Raw genomic sequence first — 18,454 nt, forward strand, 5'->3', positions numbered from 1 at the left:
TAATGAAGCAGTTCTTTATGGCTCCCTACAGCTGCCCCCTTTTCACGTGTTCTATCACTATTACACTTAACTTTCCTCTTTAGTTCCTATTTATTTTTTTTCCTCTTTCTCAAACTATCTCCAAGTTTACTACCAGCAAATATCAAAATAGCCATGAATCGACTGTAACATTGGCACTACACATAAGCGAGCAACTCCAAATGTACTCATACTGCGCATGGAGAATGTTTCTAATTTGTTATTTTATTTACTTCTGCTGTGTAATGTACAATAAATACAAATAAAAAGATGTTACAAAAAAAAAAACTCTTAAAGATCTCCGGAAGAATTAGCAAATGCAACTCAAAGTATTTCACACTCTGTCCTTAGAAACTGAATATTATATTATTTTTTGTAGAGGGTAGCTCCTATACTGTAACCGGTTAAGTGGGATAATATGCGGAATGCAAGTAACACCTCACTCTAACAAACCTCCTAGCACCTCATTACGAGGCCCCAGGATTTGGTCCTGTTATGAATGTCCTCTGTCATTACAGATTCCGGGGTACCAGTAGCCCCAGGGAGGAAGGTTTTGGGGATGGATTGCTGGAAGAACCATTAAGTTCCCTTGAGAACTTGGGAATTACCAAGTAGTTTGAGCAGTTGAAATCGCCAGGTGAAAGTTAACAGATCTGTGGTGGTCTCATTTATCACATAGATCAAATGGGGCTCGCATCTGTTTCCAGACCCTTCATAATTAAGGGACAACTGAGAAGTTAGGGCCTCGTTTACAATGATTGATGTATGGCTGCATTACTGCAGCAATGCATTAAAATCACTTGCGCTGCATCAAGACAGTTTACAGCGCAATGAATGCATTGCATTTACAATACGGCGCACCATGGTGTAGGGTCCCAGGATGCATCAGAAATAGTGACGCACCAAAGGGAAGGACGTCGCAACACATCCTCCCAAAAGGCGATGCACTGCTGAAGTTGGGCTTAGAACTAGCGCAACTTCAGCAATGCATCAAAAGCACATAGGGATGCATCAGTTCTGAGTGACGTAAATGTCCTTATGTGTGGGGACCAATGTAATAGAGTATGAAATGGTGGAAAACTCAGCTTTTACTCTAGTACATTGGTTCTGAATGTACAGTATGTGTGACATATTGAGTGGCACTGTTGTGAGTGGATGAAGTAAGTAGTGGAATGTAAAGGGGCAAATAATGTGTTACCTACCGTATGTGTGCACTTGCCTGTTGTGCTTTGGAGTATGCTTCACTGTACTTGTGGACCAATTTCTATATGGAGATATGACAATCCTGGCCTGCCCCTTCCATGGAGTACACAGTGTCACATTGCTTTGCTACAGGGATGTTGATGTATCTGGTACTATGGTCCCAGGTTGGTTAAGGGGTACTGCAACATGATTGTCATGTGTAGGACTACTACAGGTTGAGGGGATGTGAGTTTATAAGTTATTACTGTGTGTAAAGTGACTTCAGCTGGTCAGATTCCTATTAAAAAAACACTGCTTCATTTCTTATGACTAGGTTAAGTAGGCATATGAATTTGTACACATTTCAGTCTAAAAGTGACGCATCTCAAAGATGTGTCACACTTTGGAAAACGTGTAGATATCTTTGTCAGTCCTACGTCAGTTTTTATGAAGAAACGCCTGCCCTGCATACATTATAAACACCTTGGCGCAGCGGTTCCAGTGCAGGTATTTTGTAACTCATCCCATCAAAAACTGATGCATTGGGCACAATGCATTGTTTTGGAAATATGGGGCAACACTGAGCAGAGAATGTGCAGCTGATGCATCAAAAAAATGACAGTGGTGCAAGCTTCTTGTAAATATGCCCCTTAGTATCTAGTCACAGGCGTTGTGGAAATAGCATTGTTAAGAAGCTTTTCCTATGGTTCCTTGAAGCATTCTTCTGTGGAACTCTCTGTTACTAGACAGTGATAACATTTGCTTTCATGTTTGTGGTTATTTTCCAAATTGGTTTACGCAGTAGTTGCACCCTTGGCTGCTTCCAAATCATTTTACATTAATACATAATTACAGACCCAGTCACGCAGGTCATCCAACCCTCAAGGTTACAATAAGAAAGAACTACAAGGTGACAATGTACCCAGCCCTTTTTCTGGAAATACAGGCACAAGAGATGGATTGGTGATGGAAGAAGGGGATGCCTGGAGCACTAGCAGCACACCTTCATAACAGGAATGAGGAGCAGAACCACATTAAATGCTGAGAACTTGCTTAGTGGAAGTATTATTTCCTTATTGCTTTAGTTTCACGAAAATATAAGATGTGGTACTTACATTCATACACATTTGCATAAACCCATAGCTACCAGCAAAAAAACAGAGCCAGTCCTTATATATAAGGAAGCATGATATAAACCCCATTCTAGTGCTTTTAAGAGGGGAAGTAAAGAAAAATAACACAAATATGTTCATTGGTACCAGCAGATATCAAAGTTGTGACTGTGCATGCAAGGGAAGCACTGCTTTCTTATGATGTCTATATAGCAGGCACACACAAAATAGGGCTGTGGGAACAGTCTGAATATCTGAGAAAGATACATAGGGCCATATGCGAAGCAATTTAGAAGTTGCAAACTCTAGGATTCACTAGATCATGGGGATTGAGACTGCTTCTTCACTTTTTGGAATGTACTAGGCACATTTTGCACTTCACTTAGAGGTTACCGAATAGCAAAATGGATTTAGAGGTTCACAATAAATCACTATTTCGAAATTATGTATTTAGGGCATCACTGCCAAAAAGCGATTCATTATGGTATGTATCAATTTTCTGCAACCAAAATCCAGCCCCTAAATATTGAGATTTACTGACTCCAAACATGGTGTGATAAGCCATTTGGAAAAGGAAAAGGGGTCCCACTAGGACCTCCTTTTTCCTTGTGAATGTAAAAAAAATGTTTGTTGGGAAGTAGGCAGTGGATTAGAGGACCACAGTCCACTCTCAAACAAACTATTACATTTTCTTTTTTTTAACACCGCGTCTTTCATTTAGGGACCACAGGCTCCTTTTTGTGTAAAAAAAACAACATTTTGTTTAAAAAGCAGTCACAGACATGGTAGTCTGCAGACCTTAGAACACCACCATCTCTGTGATCGCCACCAATCGTAATGAGCTGAATTTGCGACCTACCTCATAAATATTGATGAGGTGTTGCAGACTGCAACCCAGAATTTTGTGATCAACATATTATTACATAGGTTTATTTGCAGAATTCTACAATCATCTAAATACAATTGCAAACAATGTTCCCTTGATTCAGAAACTCTTTTTAACTGATCTGCTATACCACAGGTCAGGAAAATGGCACGTTTTGCGCTTGTAAGAATCCATAAAGGGAAATTGCATTTGCACAAAATGTGATGCTATTCATGGGCAAATCTTGCCACTTCCCAGATTTGGCACTCATGTGGCTTATCAAGGATAAGGAAGGTCTGTATATTCCAGTGCATCCCCAATTCATAGCAAATTTAGCAGGACTGTGCAACTGGCACAGTTTCTATTTCCCTATTACATTTGTGGCTTACCACATTGCTGCCATAGGAGAAGGTGCAATGAGGCACAGGGCCATACTGGGATCCTAAAGCAGCCCTGACCACCACAATGAAGCTTGGGGGAGGTCTCCCCTCCCAATAGAATTTGGGAGAAAGTGGCAGAAGCAGTACATTCTACAACATATTCTTCTTTATATATTCACTTGTATTAGTTAAAGCAAAGTTAATGATGACCTTCCAGTGCACCAGGATACAGCAATCTTTATTAAGGCTCTTCAATGATCCCCTCATGATCGCTCTCTAACAGTGCCTCTAATCTCTCCATAGCCCCTCTCTCTCACATGTATTTAGTTTGTTTTACAGCACCTCTCTTACCAGCATCGGGTGTTGGAGTACTTCACTTCACTTCACACACACACACACACACACACACACACACACACAGACATTCAATTGTGTTTAAATCAGTGTATAGAAAATAATGACAAAGGAGACTATGAAGTGTCAGATCCACGTCATCCATACTGGTAGGCATTTTTAAAGAATGCTTGGTTTGGAGAAGCATAAACTCAGGATTGAGAACGTTAACAATTTGGTTAGGGTTGACTTTACTAATAACAATTTATTTCTGCCCAAACAAACCCTTTAAAAAAACGTCAGGATAATGAAAGACTGTGGAAAAACGTAACATAACTTTCTAAATTGTACCATGCAGTTTGCATGCAGGACTTTGATGGCAGTTTATTGCTCACAGTGCTAGATTCTGACTGTACTTATGAACTCCACTGTTACAAAAAGAGCTTTGTGGCAAAAGCAGAATCTCACTGAGCTATGCGCACAAAATATTGTTCTGTGATCTGCAGAGAACACGTGCTTTGCCGCAGATAGGTCAAAACTGCCCTTAGACAAAACCCTAATCTCTCTCCAGCAGGTACATTATTCACCAGAGTTATCTTGGCATTTTTATTGTTGCCTGAAAACTGTTGGATATACACGGAGTTCTGCAATGCTTTAAACTGATGCACTGCTATAAAACCAGCCCCCAGTAACAAAAGCGCCCCTACCCTTCCAGCCTCCTGGGAAAATGTACAATGCCCGGTAGGACCAGTCCAGACTTGATGAGGCAGGTTACAGACATGTTTGCCCCTTGTACTCCTTACAGACCCGTATTCCCACTGATAACTTAGATATGGAAATATGAAATGTAAATAATATAAAAAGAGATAGGTTGTTAAGCACTGTATCTGTTAATTCTGTTCCTTCAAGTGGTGCTTTGTTGAGGCGAAAACCTGCTTATAAAAGGATGCCTTTTCATCATGTTCACATGAATTTTATTTTGTAAGTTTGCGACACTTTTGCGTCAAAAACCAGTGCAAATGCGGCGCTAAGAAAGTATAAATATGGGCCTTAGTATTCCAAAAATGTGTGGGTAATTTTGTTCCTTTGCAACACGGAAACATTTACTGGTAGCAAGGGCAACAATCAGTGGGTTCCTAGTGAATGCCAGGGACGGACACATCTGTCTGATTCGTGAGGGGGTGTAAAGCAAGGGAGTTCTGGATGGGGGCAGATATCTTCTCTGCAGACATTTTTTAAAGTAAGCACAAATGTTCTTTTGCATCACCTTTCCATGCAAGGCTTTGTACTGGCTTTGTACTCCTGTTTCAGTTCTGCATTAATACTTACACACAGGGGTTCTCACATATATAGACACCTTTATAATCATATAGTCACATGTGTACTCCTGTGTTTCCCCTCAAGAATATACTGGTCATTTTTTTTATACCCCAGTCGGTTTAACCCTGCATTTGGAGTAGACCTGTGACTTTTTTGCCTGAAAGTTTAAGAATTGGTCACACATAAGCGACAGAAAGAGGAGAGTGTAAAGACAAAGGACAAAAATACAAGAACTATTGAAGCTGGGAATGCTATATCATGTTTTGCACATGTACATAAATTAAGTAAATTAATTGTGCACACTTTTCTGTTGCATACATGAGTAATGTCACAAAGATGTTTTTGTCCAAATGTAGCCTGACCACTTAATGCAATATTTTGCATCACTGCAAATTAATTCTATCAGATTAGATATGTATCTAGCACTCATCTAAGCAGGAGTGCTAGTATGCTGATTAGTGGTTCAGAACTGGTGTGCAAAGCTGGGATATGGGAGGAGAATATTACCTCAGTCAGAGAGGCACTGGGATCTTTGTAGTTTATATGTTGGCCATGAGGCAGTAACCAGAACTGGTGATGATGTTAAAGAATTTTCATAGTAAAATAAGTAAACTGAGGGTGTCCAATGTAAGTCTAGAAGAGCTGGATCCATGCCAAATTGTCTGGATGATCTATCACTGCATAAATGATTTCCATTAGATTAATTGTGCTAATTTATTAATTTATTTTATTGGACATCTTGAAATTTTAGTATGGATCTAGCCCTCCTAAAACTACTTTGGCACACCTGGAGTATGCTTATTAGTCTTTGCTTTCTAAATGTGAAAGATGTTGCTGAGTGTGATACAAACTCGGTTGTTTAGTTTTTAGGTCTAGCTACAGATGGGTTTAGCTGTCTTGAAAACTCATGTCATCAAGCCGTCAAAAAAGGTACAATATGAAGAAGTACAAAGAGATTGTGTGCTGTGGGTCTACCCCTACAGCCATTGGAGCTGACATTCTTTTCAAGCTGGACTGTCCATTAAGATGACAGCATTTTTGGGAAAATTACTATGGGCCAGATGTATGAAGCATTTTTCCAGTCGCAAACAGCCCATCCCCTTTGTGAATGGAAGCGTAATTATTTTTTCAGAGCAGATAGTGGTCCCATGGACCACTGCCTACTCTGAAAAAATGAAAAGAAAACTTTTAATGTATTTGTTTGACAAGCATCCCATTTTCCCTTAAGGAAAATGGGCTATATTTAAAAAAAAAAACTTTATTTAAAAGCAGTCACAGACATGGTGGTCTGTTGTCCCCAGCAATCCCCCAAATTCTTACTTACCTCATGAATATTAATAAGGTAGGGTATTTGCAACCCCATTGGGAATCACTAAATGTACCCATTTGTACATTTCATTTTGCGAGTCTCTAATTGGAACTCGCAAAAAGTCGCAATTAGAGACTTGCAATATGAAATGGTCATACATCTGGCCCCTTTTTTTCTTTCAATTTGTGTGGCAAGAAAAGTCCAGTTAGGAGTTTACATTGCTAATAGCTCTAACTCGAGCAAATGCGAGACCCGTTGCATTGCAAATGCTTGTTCGTTTAGGTTATATCTTACCTCTGATAACACAATCTGTTCAGCAAAGGTAGCGTGTTGCTTCATTATGGGATTTTCTTTCTAGGACATTGAGGTTGGGTGCAACAGACACAAAACCAATCAACTATTACCAAACTCTTTCTCTAACAAAAGCTAGAGCTAATGTTTTGACAGTGTTTGTTACATAAGAAGTTGTTTTCTGCTATAGTATTCAGTATGGCCCATATGAGAGACGATCGGGAGAAAGGAAGAAGAAGCCTAAAAAGAATAGGCACACTTGACTGAATTATATGCACATACCATGTTTTTTATTAGGTAGTATTGAGAACATTACATATATTATGAGATAGGTTGCAAATTAATTGATCTCCATTAATAGAAATGGGAAATACAATTGATTCACACATTCGTGAAATAATTGATTACCTACTTCAATACTTCAATTCTTCACTGTGAATAAGTGAAATATTCATTGAAGTAAGGGGAAGTCCATCACAAATCTTAAAATCATTAACCTTTTAGGTCCAGTCAAAGGTTTAAGTAAGTGAAACATGAGTTCAACTTCCGGTAACTGCGGTGTAGAACGGACAGTCTTACCTTACAGAAAATGTGAAAAGCATTTAGAAGTCAAAAACACAACACAATAAAAATCCCACTCCAATTTAGAACACTAGAATAAGATTGAATAAAAACCATTATGCCAAAATTATAAAAATCCAATAAGAGAAACCAGAGGCATGATTTTTTAAAGAGTTAAATAAAAAAGCATCAAAATGCAAAAAGCACTAAGTGCTGGTAATATTCTAAAGAAGTGGTAACTGGAATCAATGCGATACACCAAGGAGGTTTGTCCTGGTCATAGGTTTTAACTTGGGACTTAGGGCCAGATGTATCAAGCTCCTGGTTTGCATTTCTTAAATAGTGAATTTCAAGAAATTGCTATTTAAGAAATGCAAAATGGGATGTATCAAAATTGCAAGTCAGTAAAAGCGATTTCTTGAAATTCACAAACGCAATTTGCGAGTTGCAAATACCGAATCGCCAAAAAAATAGCGAATCGGTATTTGAAAATCGCAAATTGTGAAAACGGCAAACCAGCCACACCAGCCACAGGAGCAGGCAGAGAGACACAGACCAGCACCTGGGAGGCAGCCTTGTGATCCAGCCAGGACCAAACAGCAACATGGCCAATGATGGGAATGTGAAGGCGAAAGGAGACAGGAAGCGCAAGCTCAAATTCAGTGAGCAGGAATTGGAGGTGATCACTGAGGAGGTGGTCAGGAACCACGACAAACTGTTTGGGAAGAACTCACTCCAAGTACCTGAAAGTGAGAAGAGGAAACTGTGGTCAGACATCCAGACCAAAATATGCGCAGTCGGTGTTGTGCAGTGCTCTGTTGAGGAGATACGTAAGCAATGGTACGACTTGTGTTCCTGTGCCGACGAGAGGGTAGCCAGCAGGCTAAAGTAGGCAAGGAGAACCGGAGGAGGAGCACCTACCCAGACACCGTCCACACCAATGGAAGACATATTGGAGTCCACACTGCTTCCTGAAGCTGTCAGTGGTGTCACTGACATTGACACCTCAGGGACACTCAGCACCAGCAAAGGTAAGGGCAGTAATGATGTGTATCCCCATATGTGCATGTGCAAATGCCCCCTAGATATTAGCTATTAGCTTGATGCAGCGTGATAAGTAGTCCATGCCACATCTTACAATGCAACGCAACAATGCCTTATGGGAGTGGTAGTCCACACCCCTAAAGTGCAAATACCACACAAATAGCAAGATAGTGTTCAGCTACATAGAGAAAGAACACAAGAGACTCATAGTGATACAATATAAGTGTACATTTAATACTATTGTGCAACATATTGTGAAATATTCATAAATGACATGCTGCACATTGTCATTGTAGATGTCCCGGGCCCTGCCGCAGCAGAAGGTGGAAATGTGGGGGATAGCGAAACACAGCCACAGTCCGACTCAAACATCAGTGAGTCCTTCATTATTGCACCAACTAGTCGCAGGGCAAGAGTGTTACCTCTCCCAGAGTATAACCTGGACTCCGATGAAATGCCGGATAAAGTACCCACATGACCTCCAGGGGCTAGATTCACAGGAAGACAGCAGTCCCTGCCCCAGCGTCAGTCCACTCTCCTCAGGAGGCGTCACGATGCAGGCAGGCAGTGCACTGATGAAGGAGAGCACCCATCACTTTTTTGCAGCCTTGAAGCTTCCATGCTGAAAGTGCAGCGCCTACAATGCAAACACATGATGTCAATGCACAGGCAGTTGATGTCTCACTATGACAACATGGGTGTACTGCACAAGCAGTTGGATGCACTCAATGAGAACATGGGATCAATGCACAAGCAGTTGGAGTCTCTGAATGAAAACATGTGCAAGCTGCATAAGGGACAGCAAAAAGCAGCAGAAAACACAAAGGAGATGACAAATGCCATTAGGGAATTCTGCACTGAGATTCAGCAGGAGCGTGTCAGCCACCGTTGGCACCATCACCAATTGATGGGCAGGTTGGATGGCTTCTGCAGATCGGTCAATCGGCTCATTAGCTCAACTGCCATGATATCACAACATGCTGTGGGCATACAGGTGGAGATGGCACATTGCAGTCGGAATGTTGTGCAGGGATTGGTGCAAATCACCAATGTTCTGGACGCAATGCAGACAGCACGGAGTGATACAAACAGCAAACTGGGTGGTGGGGATAGTGAGGAGCTCTCTAGCTTCAGCAGTCTCACAGCCCCTGTGATGGATCCTAGAAGTCGCAGTACTAGACACAGTACTGTCTTGGAACCTGCTACAAGGGGTGCCTGTGAGGCCACTGAGCACTCAAGTGGGGTGCGTGGACTTAGGAAGTAATGCTGAGGGGTACAGGGGACTAGTTTAACATGTAGCAATAGAGTTATACTGTGATGTTAATAGATTGACAATGTTACTTGCACCTGTTTGTCTATAACGCATAGCTATGTCCTATTCACACATATGTTATCCGAAGTCAAGGTAATAAAGATGCTACCTACAGCAATATATATAATTGACGTAGTATTGTCATTACGTACACCAGAAATGGTTGCGCGTGATGTCAGTATGTCTTTGTCTGCCCTCTGCTGCACTGCTCCTGTCTATTGGGTGAAGGGGTGGGAAGGGATCACCATCCTCATCTGAGTCCGGCTCGGTGGGTTCCACAGGTATGCCCCTTGTTGTTGCAATATTGTGCAACTTAGCACATGTAGCCATGATTTTGCAGGTTGTTTCAGGGCTATATTGTAGTGCACCACCACTCTTGTGGATGCACCTGAACCGGCTCTTCAGCAGTCCGAAGGTCCTCTCCACAACACTGTGGGTTGTCCTGTGAGCAGCACTGTACCTCCTCTTGGCTGGCGTTGCAGGTCTCAGGTAGGGCATCAGTATAAAGGGCCGCACTGAGTAGGCACTGTCTCCTGGAATGAAATGAGAGTGAAATGAGTACTTGTTATATCTTACGTCCCGTTTACATCAATGCAACATTGTCAACTATTACATTACCCAGTAGATATCCTTCGCCAAACTCCCCAGCTCGTAGTCTTGTGTAAATGCCACTGTGGCAAAAGATGTAGGAGTCATGTGTGCTACCTGGATATCTGGCCACAAGATCGGTTATGATGTTGCAGGCATTGCTAATTACTTGTATGTTCATGGAATGTGAATTTTTACGGTTCCAATAAACATACTGTGTGGCCGATGATGGACAGATAGCTACGTGTCCCATCGATGGCACCTATGACACGTGGGAATTGGGCAATCTGGTTGAAATCGATTTTAGTCTGTTGTAATTCCTGTGGGGTGTTGGGGAATCTTATGTGCTGTTGAATTTTGCTGAGCATGGCATTGAGAAATGCATTGAAAAATCGTGAGAGGGCACTCTGTGAGACCCCTCCTGCTCCTGCTATAACCCCTTGATAGCTCCATGAGGCTAATAGGTGCAGGGAACATAATACCTGCACAAGGAGGGTATACTATTGGTCCTGTGTGTTGTGCGCTGCAATATGGGTTGTAGATCAGCTATCAGGGCAAGAATCATGGCTGAGCTTAACCTGTACTTCTCATATATCTCCTCCTCTGTCTGGTCAAAAAGGGTTATGCGCACTCTAAAAATGCGCTCCTGTTTCCTCCTCCGTCTCCTCAAACCTGCCATGGTCCTCATCCTCCTCGCCATGACGTAGAGTTCGGCCATTGTGGAAAAGGGGCTGAGTCATTCTGGGCCTCTCAATGTAGGTTGCACCTGGTTACCACCTGATTTCAATTCGTGGTAAATTGCATGTGCAAAAGTCCATTCTGCGAATATTCGCTATTTGAGATTTTTTGATGCATAGCATTGCGAGATGGAATTTGCGTGTCGCAAACTGCATCTCGTAAATAGCTACATGAATTTGCAGATCGCTATCTGTGAATCGCAAAACTAGGTCGCAATTTGCATTATGCAGATAGCGATTCGCTAAATCATGTCGCTATTTGAGATACGCAGGCCCATATTTATACATTTTTAGCGCCGCATTTGCGCTGCTTTTTGATGCAAAAGCAGCACAAACTTACAAAATACAATTGTATTTTGTAAGTTTGCGCTGCTTTTGCGTACAAAATGGCGCAAATGCGGCGCTAAAGAAGTATAAATATGGGCCTCAGTTTGTGACACACAAATTCATGTCGCAGTCACAAGGAATCGCTACTTTAGTAAATCCTTATATTTTCACTGTGAATGCCTTTCATACATCGCGAAAGGCATTTTTACATCAGCAAACGGACAAATTTTGTGATTCCCAGCGTTTGCGAATGCAAAAAAGTTTGATACATCTGGCCCTTAGTCTCTGAAATGGAAGTCAAACTGCAATGGGGCAAAGTTAAGGTTGTATGTCTTGAAATCAGATAGCCATTGTATGAGGTCCGTTGGTTTTAGTGGGAAAATCTAAGGGTGGGAAAAGTCAATAATCCCACAGTGCATCTTACTTTCAGAATCCAATAAGGCTGAACCCTTGTGCACAGCCTGTGTGTCCATCCACAGGTGTGGCCAGGAAAATGAGCACCCCCTCCACTGAGGCTACTCAAAACCAGCCCTTCCGCTGGGTTTGGAGAAAGCCTGCCTGGGGAAACAAAGACTATTTTCTTCTCGAGGTCTCACGCCACATTTACTTCAGAAACGGGAGATAGTTTACAACTTAATGAGGTTCCTGGGCCTACCCTATCTTGTCTTCCTCTAAGGGAATGGGAACACCACTCAACTCCCAGGCTATTGTCTCTGGTCTGTGAGCAGTTTTCACACCTAATTAAGGTAAAGTGCTGGCTGGGTACATGATGCAAATTAGCTGAGTAACTTCCGGTAGATTAAAGATAACTTTCTAAAAGTTATTTTTCCTAAATATTTATTGAAAAGCCAACTTTACCACTTAATTGGACGTTCAATAAATGTTAAAAAATGGTGGTTGAATGATTATCTAGCTGCCCCAAACAAGAGATAGTAACTTTTTATATGTAATATTGCTTTACAGTGTTTCTCCATGGGTCAACCAGACCCTTCCATAATGAAAATAGCTTTGGATGCTGTTGCAAAGTTACCTCTTTTTGGGTGGTCAACCCCAATTTTCCATTTATTTTGTGGTCTCACCTGCTGGTAATCTGGAACCCTAAGTCTAGGACACTGCTATCTAGTGCCAGTGTAAGTGATCTGACCCGTAAAACAGGTCAAAATTAGCTTACAACCTGACTGGTGCATTCAACAGTCCTATAAGTCCATAGTATATGGTGCAGAAGTGTACCCATGACATAGAAAGTTAAAGTCACTTGTGGACTGCAACACCTATTATGCCACCCACTATAATGGTGGAAAAAACATGGCTCCAAGCCTATCATGTGTAGCCTGACTGCTGCAGGGTAAAACCTGCACTGCGACCTGTCAAAATAACCATTTTTGTTAGGAAAATATCTCCTTTTTAAATACTAGTAAGTCACCCCTATGTAGGCCTTGTGGCCCAGAAGGCAGAGTTCATGGTATTTAAAAGTGGGACATGTAGAAAATGTTACCATGCCCCAATTGTGTCAAGGCCATGTTGTCACTGTGGCATATTTAGCTGTCCTCTGTAGCAAACCAGAGTGCAGATTAAAGTAGCAATGCTGCTTTTAAGGAAGTGAGACCAGCTAGAAAGGTATTTAATTCACTTTTTTCAATAGGTATTAACAGGTATTAAAAATCCAATTAAATGGTGAAATGGGATGTTTTATAAATATTAAACTTATCTTTTCCCTGCCTGAGTCTTTAGGAGGCTAATTAGCATTAGCAGCCTCTGACAGCTGGTCAGTCTGTATTTGGTCTGAATGAGGTGTGACAGATCAACCTGAATAAGCATGGATGACTCCTCTGAACTTAACAGAATATTCGTGATGGGGGCTGGGAGCATCCTGTTGGCACAATATTGTCAGGTTCTGCCTGACAGGTCTGTCTGAGGCACATGTAAAGCTTTTACACCCTTGAAAGGGATCAAACAGGAACAGAACACAATTCTTGTGCATCTGTCTGGTTGTGAAGGACCCTGATTTTGTCCTACCGGACATCTGCCTCCCATTTTGTTGAGGGTCCAGGTCCTCCTTCAACTGGATTTTAGTGCTAGATATAGAAGGACAGTAGTGATCACCATAGTAGCCTCCCATACAAACCCCAGCTCTCAGAGACCAAGTTTAGTATGGTTGAGGAGTTCAGCCATTTTGATATTGCCATGGTATATGGCATTTTGGATCTGTTTGCAGTAAGGAAAGCAAGGACTTCTGAACTGACTGAGAACATTAGGAGTATTTTAGGGTGTCCCACACTCACAGGCTGGAGAAACCGACAAAGCTGGACCCTCACCCAGCCTTCCCCAGAGCACTCTCAGGACATGTAGAATATCAGAAGAGGACTAGAACTACTGTGTGTCACCCGAGATATGGCCAAAGGACCTGCTCCCTCATGTACCTAGGACAAAGACAAAGCAGTGCACTCCAAGGGTCAGTTGGCTGACTTCAGGTGTGGTTACTGGGACGCAATAAGCTGCAAGAGGCCTTTTTTTACAAATGACCAGTAGCAAATGGACCAGGCCTATATTTTGCTGTTAGCTGCTGTCTGATATCCCAAGAGTCTGTAAGTGCCCTTGCTGAGATCCTATGGGCCTTAGAAGTCTACTACTGTGGTCGTCTGGGTGCCGGAAGAAGGTTTGGGAACTTTAAAAATCTTTTCCTCCAGAGTCCCAGAACCTCAGAAGGATCCATGCGAAAAAGAATCTGACTAACAGATTCACACCACAGGATAAAATCAAAGCCCCCAGCACTGCTTAAATAAACAACTGAGTGCCATTCTGCGTTGGGACTTGAACAATTTTTAGTGAGAAATCTCCAATGCTCCATAGGGATCTACCTGCTTCAAGTATCCAGTCTTCATTTCCACAGTGGCGGCTACAGTTTCTGTGGTGACCAGCTCAGAGAAGCTTTTTATTCTCAAAAAGTAACAAAGTCCATTCCTAAAGTGGGACTTAGAAACTTTTTTGAATTTTTTGACTTCCAGACATTCACCGGGACCAATTCACTTGTAGTATGTGAGCAGGGGATCACAACAGTTGACCTCAAATCGTGCCTAGGACCCAGTCTGCCTCTTCCATAGACTATAATTGTCTCTTTGTGTTTTCTGGCACTATTTCTGCTTAAAATGATAGAAATTCATATCTCCAATTCCCCTTATTGGATGTTTGTGGTTTTGGTGTTATTTTATTTATAAAATGTTCTCTTCACACATTGCCTCCTATTTTAAGCCTAAGTGATCTGTGATCCATTACCAGGAGTTGAGCACAGTTTTATTTAATTTAATTTGATTGAAATCTAGCATGAGGTGTCCTTATCCTTTGAGATGGACACTTTTTGGCCCCAAACAATTATCCACTTTTCTACAGGTGCTAGTCATTGTAGGGACATGTTAACCTTATATTTCTACATGTCCCACTTTTAAATACAGACACTCTATCTTGTGGGCTACACGTCCTACATAGAGGTGACCTATTAATATTTAAAAAGACGCTTTCTTCTACTGTCAAAAGGGGTTATTTTGACAGGGAGGGCTGCAGGTTTGAACTGAAATGGAGTCAGGCTATAATGGTAGGTCTGAACCATGTTTCCTTCGTCACACTTGTGGACGGCATAATAAGTGTTGCAGTTCACAGGTGACACATTTACAGGCCATGGGTGTAATTTCCACACCATATACTATGGCCTTACAGGAGAGTTAAGTATTTCAAACAGGAATTAGCCAATTTTTACATTTTTTAGGGACCAGAGCACATACACTAGGCACTGGACAGCAACGCCTAAAAAACAGCAATTAAATTCAGCAAAGGTTTTTGGTAACCAAGCAAAAACAGGAATTTTCGCACATTCATTGCATTTAACCTACTATAGTCTGTCCATAATATCGGTGTCACATAATAAAGCAAAATGTAGTATTATGAAGGTCTTCTACAGTAAAGATAAAGTCTATATAGCTATTTGGTATTTTTCCCCATTCCATTATGGAGCTGAATGTGGACTTTAAAAACATTTCTTTATTGAATTTGCCACAACAAGTCTAAAATGCCTATGGTTGCCAGAAAAGTAAGTTCTTTATTCAAAATAATGGAGATTCTGGACTTCTTGTACCCTAGATGTTAGGCATCTCACCTATGAAATGCAAAGTATAAGCATTCTATAAGAATTCCAGGTAAATAAAATCACGTTTGACGTTGTTGGTGATTTGAGGTTGGTGGTGATTTCCATCTTAATCAATGTTAGAGTGAAGTCAATCAGAAAGCCCACTGGAGCTAAAATCTGAAAAACAAAACGACTTCCAAATATGTATTCATTTCAGGACAGGTTACAAGCATGATATACTTGTCAGCTACACGTGCTTGGAATCAGCGACAGAGTCATAAACATCACATGGTACCTTGACGAAATCTAAGTTTGGACAGAAAGGAGATTAAAAAAGTATTTTGGAAGTGAAACAGCAAATAAATCTTCAGTGATTTCAGTGGGCCGCCGCTGAGACGGTGTATTGTTTGAATTGCATTTGGATCTTCTAATTCTGCAGGAAACAGCGGATAATACACAGGAATTTTATTTACACTGTGGAAACTTATATACAAGTGAATATATAACAGACATCTTCATCTGATTGTGCTGCATTTTATTTGTTAAAGCCAGTAAAAACAAAGACTGCAAAACAGGAGAGTTGACGGCACAAATGTTAGGGGGAAAACCACATCCAGGATGCCATGTCATATGTTAGGACGATAGCAGCCTAGGACTAAATTAGGTTGACATTTCTTCAAAAAGACCATCATTCCTGCTTGTTTCCCTGATGGAGGGTTAATGGCACCCAGCATGATGTTCTTTATAAGTGAAAACGGCTGGAAATTGGACCTCCTTAAATATAGTATAAAACTTACTTGTCGGAGCACCAGTACCCGCTGCCAGACCAGTTTCAGCCTACTAGAAGCTTTAGCAAAACATACTTTACAAATAACAGTAGGTCGTAGATGTGTCGTTTTCATAAAAGAAAAATATTAATGTGTTAATTAATAGTCCCGCCAAGAAGCAATCAATCTGTTTCATAAGGAATTTTAGAGCAGCACTCAATACAAAGTCAAACATCTTATAAAATACCATTATGCAATAACTCACAACAGAAAAACATGTTTATGGCTCATGTGATTACACAGGGAGTGATTAAAACAGTGCCTAATGTGTGTATATATAGACAAAACATTGGACCAATAAACTTCATGTATTACGCTTTTTTTCTGCAATCAAATTTATGTTTGTATGCAGTGGTGATTGAACCTTATGTTGTCATGTCAACAATGTTACACCGTTCTGAAAACTTTCCAAATCATCACCAGGATTGAGAGGTAAGTTGACTGAGCACGAAATTTAAAATTGAAAGTGCATCAAGGATGTGTGCCAGGAAGACACAATAACAATGGGGTAATAGAAGGACACATGTATGTGGATAAGGCAGTGCCTGCCAGAAAGAATTGCCAAAATGTAAATTTCCCAGAAAGTCTGAGCTATGAATATGATGAAATATTCCTGGGTAAGTCAAGAGTGACCTTTAGGGACACACTTGTCGTAGCCCTATACATTTGCTTATCTCATTTGGGAAGAGATTATTGATCCAATCCTCTGTCTTTATATACACGTTTGGCACTGGGTTTCTCACTCACTGTGTGATCACATGAGCACTGAGTATGTTTCATTGAGTACATTTTTCAGTTTTGAGTTATTATCTAATATCAGTTCATTAAATGGCTGAAACTGTACTGATTGACGCTCTGAAACTTCTTGAGAAACAGCTTAGTTGCTCCTTGATTGAACTACATATTAATCTGTGAATGTTTTTTGAGTCTGGCCTAAAGATAGGTTTTACATATGAACAAAAAAAATCATAAAAATCTATATTATAAAAAATATTTAGAAGGGCTGCGGGTCAACCCTCAATATTGCTTGGTCTGTTCAATTGTCACTCTCATTTTGTTTGCACCTGCCACAGCGTACAGACTCCAAAAAGGGGCCAGTCCACTTCAGCCATCAGCTCTCTGCCACTGTGAGCAGCAGCTTGCTCCATCACATGTGCATGTCTGCCTTAAAAGTAGAGCTCCTTAGCACCTTATTACCAGGCCAAAATAATTGCCTTAAATAAGTTTCTGGATGGTATCCTTGAGGTGGATAGGAAAGGTGGAAAAGGTCATCTAATGGGCAGCCTGCAGACACATCCATCAATAATTCAGAAGCTCTTAGTAGAACTAAGAGATCCACCAGCCAGGCATACAAAAAATATCATAGGCGTAGGCAGGATCAGTCAAGAGAAATCAGGGATCTTAAATAAAAACTAAACAAAACTATGAGAATACATAACGATAAAAATGGTCTTAAACTGAATAAAGAAATTGATGTAATAAAAACTCCATATAGGAAGAAGCTTTGGGATACAAGGTGCTCCAGAAAAGACCATCCAATCATAAGACTATATGAGGTCTGCAAATCAAAGGACCCTCAAGAGTTTTGGAAGTTAGCAAATCTAACTGTAGCAAAAGACAAGACAATTTGATTAAACTGTGTCCCCTGATCAAAATGGCCATAAATATAAAAAAGTTTGTTATGGAAGATCTCCTGGGAAGTGTTCGAGAAAAATCACAAAGAACATATAAGACATCTAGCTATTAAATCTGCAGTCAGTGTGGAACACATATTAAAATAAATTCTTAGAGGTGCTGCACTGGGACCTAATGGAATTCCTGCCTCTGTGTTTGAACCAAACATTACTCTTTGGTCCTGGATGCTTTTAACTTTATAGAAATGCATTGATTCCAATACAATCCCTGAAAGCTTGAAAGATTTCCTTAGGGATCCCATCCAGAAAAAGGAGTTGTCCCTGCATTAGAGAATTACCATTGAATTGCACTGCTGGATGTGAAGGGAAAATGCTATGCAAAGATCCTGAATAAAAAACTGGATGAATGGGCTACCAGTAAGAGGCTTGTACCTCTTTCAGAACTGGATTCCAAAAAGACTGCTGCAAAGAGGATAATTTAATGATTCTTTCTCTGA

The sequence above is a fragment of the Pleurodeles waltl genome, chromosome 9 (assembly GCF_031143425.1).
Source record: "Pleurodeles waltl isolate 20211129_DDA chromosome 9, aPleWal1.hap1.20221129, whole genome shotgun sequence".
NCBI classification, from domain to species: Eukaryota; Metazoa; Chordata; class Amphibia; order Caudata; family Salamandridae; genus Pleurodeles; species Pleurodeles waltl.